At 36.4% G+C, this 5621-nt stretch overlaps 1 pseudogene; it reads left to right on the top strand.

Moving 5' to 3' along the window:
- Positions 1-1987: 1987 nt before the first annotated feature.
- Positions 1988-2854, top strand: LOC109373943 (HD domain-containing protein 2 pseudogene; annotated as a pseudogene).
- Positions 2855-5621: the final 2767 nt, after the last annotated feature.

Below are 5621 nucleotides of genomic sequence, written 5' to 3'. Positions count from 1 at the left end.
AGGATGCCAGATGTGCTGTAATTATGGTATTTGCAGAAGAAGTTGGTTTCATGTACTTCATAATTTTTAACACTTTTAAAAAATCTGTTATAATTTTGGTGCTTTATTCAGGGTTTTTGGCACTATTAAAATTGATATTAATTCACTGGTAATTAAAAAAACTTTTCTGTCATGATCTAAATTTGTAAAGGAAGACTGAAAATAAAGAGCAGATCGTTAGCTATCCTTTAGTTCAACACGCGATTTGGAACCGCTGCTAGGAAGGACTGATGGTATGGTCACCTTGTTCTTTTGTTTTAAATCAATCATTGTTAATGTCTGAGAGCACAATGGTAGGGTAATTTTTAAGATAAAGCACAAAAAAAAGATCCAATTTAATTCTATTTCGAACTATTCAATAGTAGTAGGCATACTCATATAAAGATAAATTAAAGTGCCAAAGTTGTCACAGAACCCAGGAGCTATAAACACTAGTATACGCACAGAAGACCCCATGGCAGGCACAGTCTATTGTCTGGCTAAAATGGGTTTACAACCCCCCTTCCTCCCCTGACTTTGTTCAAGGTGATATTAACAATACGTTCAGCTTCAGTCAGCAAAACTTAAAAGAAAGTCTGCTGGGAAACTTTTGGCAAAACTTTCCCTTCCTTACAAAGGTCCAAGATGGGAGCTTTACCCTGCTACTCTTACCGTTACATCTTACCTGAAATACAGATTTGATGCTGAAGATTGTAGTAGTTCTACTGTAACATGAAGTGACCAAAGGTGGACAAAAGACAAAGGCCAGAGTTGTAGAGGAGAATAAAAGAAAATGGACAGGTCCTGGAGGATTTTGTTGAGCAAATTGATGCCAGCAACTACCCCTGCTAGCCTTCTTGTTAAGTGGGATAATAAATCTCTGCATAGTTAAGCCCCTATTAATTAGGTTTTATTACTTGCAGCTGATAGCTTTTAAAGCTGAAAAACAAAATACAAACATCTTGTAGTAAAAAGGGGACTAAAATAATTTATTTAATAAGTGTTGGCGAAGATTATATAAATTGATGAAATAACCTGAAATATATGTGTGTGTGTGTATATATATATATATATATATATATATATATATATATATATATATATATATATATATATATAATTTTTTATATATACAAATGTTAGAATGTGATAAGTACCAGGAGGAATATTTACTCACATAAGCATAAAGAATAATGGGCTGGCTGAGTAGTGCATTGGTTAAGAGTTGGCTTGGGACGTCAGCTCTGAGCAGCAGGCCTTTGGTTTGGATCCCACATGAGGGCCAGTGACACTGCGCCCTCTACAGCTAAGATGGTGAACAACAGCTCGACCTGGAACTGGGCTGCTGTGAGTCGCCAGTGACAGCGTAGGCTGCAATGGGGCTGGCTGGCAGCTGGTGTGTGCTTTCGTGAGTTACCATGAGGCGCTGTGAGTGGCCGTCCAATGGCCAGCAAGCGACTGCCTCATTTGCAAAGAGCGCAATGATAATACCAACATGGGCCAGTGAAGTGATGTCCTCCACAACTAGACTGAAGAACAAAAGAACAGTAACTTGTCTGTTCCTCTTCCCCAATTTCCCAACGCTGTTTCCCTCTCCCAATTCCCCAATAAAATCTTTTAAAAAAAATAATAATGAGAGATTTCACTTTTGATTGGGATTAGTGGAGATTTTTCTGGAGGAGATGATGCTGTAGTGACATAGATGAACAAGATATTTATGTCTGGGCTTTTTTTTAAACTAGCTTTACTGTTTCTTATTTAATCTATAGGTGAAGGAATGAATCATGAGGCAGAGAGTAAAACAGTTTTTCAGGAAAAGAAGAGAAAATAGAAAATGTAGAGAATATGGAAAAAAAGCAATATGATATAAAAACTACTGAGTAAAGAAAGACAGATGAAATAGAACAAAAAGAGCAAAAGAATCATGGTATCTTTCAAAGATTAAAAAATAAAATTTAAGATCCGCGGCCGCATGGCTTCAGCCTCCGCTGCTGCCCTCTCGGGCCGCGGGGCCCGGAACCTGCTGCATTTTCTGCCGCTGGTGGGGCAGCTCAAGAGAGTCCCACGCACTGGCTGGGTGTATAGAAATGTTGAGAGGCCAGAAAGTGTATCAGATCACATGTACAGGATGGCAGTTACGGCTCTGCTGACCAAAGATGACCATCTCAACAAAGACCGATGTGTCCGCCTAGCCCTGGTTCACGATATGGCAGAATGCATCGTTGGGGACATAGCACCAGCAGATAACATCCCCAAGGAAGAAAAACAAAGGCGAGAAGAGGAAGCCATGAAGCAGCTGACCGAGCTTCTCTCAAAGGATCTTGGAAAAGAGCTCTATGAACTTTGGGAAGAGTATGAGACCCAGTCTAGTCCAGAAGCCAAATTTGTGAAGCAGCTGGACCAATGTGAGATGATTCTTCAGTCATCTGAATATGAAGACCTTGAGAACAAGCCCGGGCGACTGCAGGATTTCTATGACTCCACAGCAGGAAAATTCAGTCACCCTGAGATAGTCCAGCTTGTTTCTGAACTTGAGGCAGAAAGAAACGCTACCATAGCTGCCGCCGCCAGTGAGCCGTGTTCCTGAGTTGGTCTCTATGTTGTTGCACTCCTGTAACAAACATTTTATTTTTCCATTTCATAATACTGTGTTTTGCCACTGTTGGTCTGTTGATTTCCTCAGATGTGAGTCTGTTTATTTTCAATTCCCTGGACTCCAGCAAGAAACGCGATGCATTTTGGGCAAAAAAAGAAGCTACAGAACAGGATGTGGTCACGGATGAAGATTTGGGGGTGGGTGCCTTTTTATGAACTAAATTAAATAAATTTAAAAACATTAAACTTTGAAAAAAAATAATAAAAAATAAAATTTAATAATGTATTGACTACTTTGCATTACAGCAGGTAAGATATTGTTTAGAAGTAAATATCTTATAAAATAATATTAATAGTAATGATAATATGGATACAAATATAGATAAAAATACAAATGTAAATGTAAATATATTTATTTCTGGATGATCTGACCCCAATGACACACATACTTGCACTTTACATTGTTTATGTGCAAAATGATGTTTGCATTCAGATCTTGACAATTTCTGTTTTTGAAATTTTGTTTGGTTGTATTAAACTATTCCTGACTTAAAAACAATTTAATAATATATACATTTTAGAGTCTACAGTTCTCTTTATCCAGATAAAAGAAGAGAAGTATTGTTACAGCTTTCATACTTTTTGTGTATACAATAAACTTATGTTCACTGAATGTTGGTATTCCTGGACATAGAATCACATATACTTATAAACACTTCTTTAAATTAAATGATTCAAAATAAATTTCTTGGCAGTAATTCTACAACTAATAATATAAATAATTATCAAATAGAGCTTTGCTATATGCATAATTCACTTATATTTCATAATGGAGACTTCATTGAAGGATTATTATGATCTCCATTTGATAGAGAGAAACTGAGTTATGAAATATTAATAAATACATGGTATTATATATACTTCTAATCAAAACACTATTTCTTTCTTTGTTTCTATTTACTTTCATTGAATCTGCCATGGAGATATGTGCATGCTCCTCTTGGGTTAAATTTTGAGGCTCTGAGGTTATTTCTATCTTTTTGTAATATCTTTGTAAAGCTCATGAGGAATCCTCTTTAAGGTATTTTCCCACAGTCCACTGCTCAAGGTCAAATTCTTCCCTATATCGCTCCCTTCTTCAGAGCAAAGCTGACTACTCCTCTCTTTCATTCCTTTAGTTCCCTACATTTTACTAGGAAACCAATGAACAAAATGATTTTTAAGATGCTGTATCTATTACATGGAACATCTTACAATTGTATTTTCAGAGGTTTTGGAGAGGATGCATACACTTAAAGAGTGGAAGAAATGCTAGGAAATATGGTGAGCCTAATGCAGAATATATATTATGGCCAGGCATAAGTATACTTACATGTATACCTCCTATGAAAGCAACATATTTTCAAGAAAGTAAATTAAAAAACAGCAATGAAAAGTGTTTTCTGAACCCTCCCCTGACTGAATCATGGTTGCTGATTACACATTCACCCCCATTTAGTAATGCATTTACAAGGTAGCACTCTGGAAAACAAGGTCTGGCTGTGCTAATGGTAATGACGACATACCATTTTGAAGGCTTTATACAAATCAGGCATCATGTTAAATGCCCAATGTGGATTATGTCATTGACTCCTGAAAAACACACTACTCCATAGATGGTATCTGTATTTCCAAAATGAGGAAACTGAGGTGTATAGAGAAAGTACGTGGCTGAGATGGACTTAAAATACACTCAACTGTGACTCCAAAGTTCACACTGTTAACCTATATAATGCATCTACATTTAGGTCAGACAACGCTGCCATTGGATTAGGCACAGTGCTTCATATGGAAAACTCAACACTCAGGAAAATGTGCATGGGGATTGAGAAAGAACAGAGTGGTTTTGTTAATTTACAATAAAACATATAAAATCACTGATGTTTTAGTGCTACTAAAAATTGTCAAATAAATAAATATAGAATGAAGTACATGAATATAAAAGATGTCAAATTACAACCATCAAACTTGCTTTTGTTTGCTACTTGTTAACTTGGATCACAGATGGCAGAGATTTGGGGTTGGGGTGGAGAGGAGGAACAGGGAGTAGAAGTGACTATAATAAGTGGTGTAGAAGCATCCTCCCTTAATTTTGTCTAGGGCAGGGGTTGGCAAACTGGCTCTTGAGCCACATGTGGCTCTTTGGGTATGTACATGTGGCTCTGAAGTAAAATTAAAAATGAAAATAAAACTATCAGTTTCATTTATAAAATTTTTAAAGGATATTATTCACATAATGGTGATTTCATTTGTTTTATGACTTGAATAATTTTTAATTTGTTGTGAGGGACAGGATTGGCTCTTCTGTCTCAAAAGTTTGCAGACCCTTGGTCTAGGGGTACCAGAGGTTTTATATCTCACTAGGCCTAAGAAAGTATATTATTCATATAATGGCTGAGTGCCAGTTTTCAGTGTCTGGTTTTATTATCATTACTTTGTTACCAAGCCCCTTGCTAAGTACTGATGGAAATTTATATTTTTCTGTCTCTTTTCTTGTTATATATTCTGAGCTCAACACACTGATGAATTGGCTGAGTGATACCATCTACTTTGGGGCATGGTATAGGACACATTTTCATTCAGAGCTCAGGAAAAAAATTTGAAATGATTACAAGAACTATTCCCCAGTAAATGAGGTTATGTTCTCCTTTGAAAGCAGGTAAATGCCAAAATCACCTCTATTGGTTGAAGGAAGTGAGACCAATTTTCTTTCCTCATTTTCTCGAATCACAGGTTCTTTGCACATTGTTTCCCTTCTTTCTGTACTACTACTTCCTTTTAGAGCCAATTCTTTGTTAACAAACATTATGCTTTCTAACTTTAAACAGACATCAGAATGTAGGGCAACTATAAATTCCCCTAAAATGCATTCCCCCATTCAAAATCAGGATGTTTTTCTAACTTATTTTTTCATAGAATTCCTTTGCTTGCCTTTAGAATATACCTCAGTCTGTAGCTGAATATTGTTA

The sequence above is a fragment of the Hipposideros armiger genome, unplaced genomic scaffold (assembly GCF_001890085.2).
Source record: "Hipposideros armiger isolate ML-2016 unplaced genomic scaffold, ASM189008v1 scaffold_757, whole genome shotgun sequence".
Classification (NCBI taxonomy): Eukaryota; Metazoa; Chordata; class Mammalia; order Chiroptera; family Hipposideridae; genus Hipposideros; species Hipposideros armiger.
This window is presented reverse-complemented; position numbering and strand designations above follow the sequence as displayed.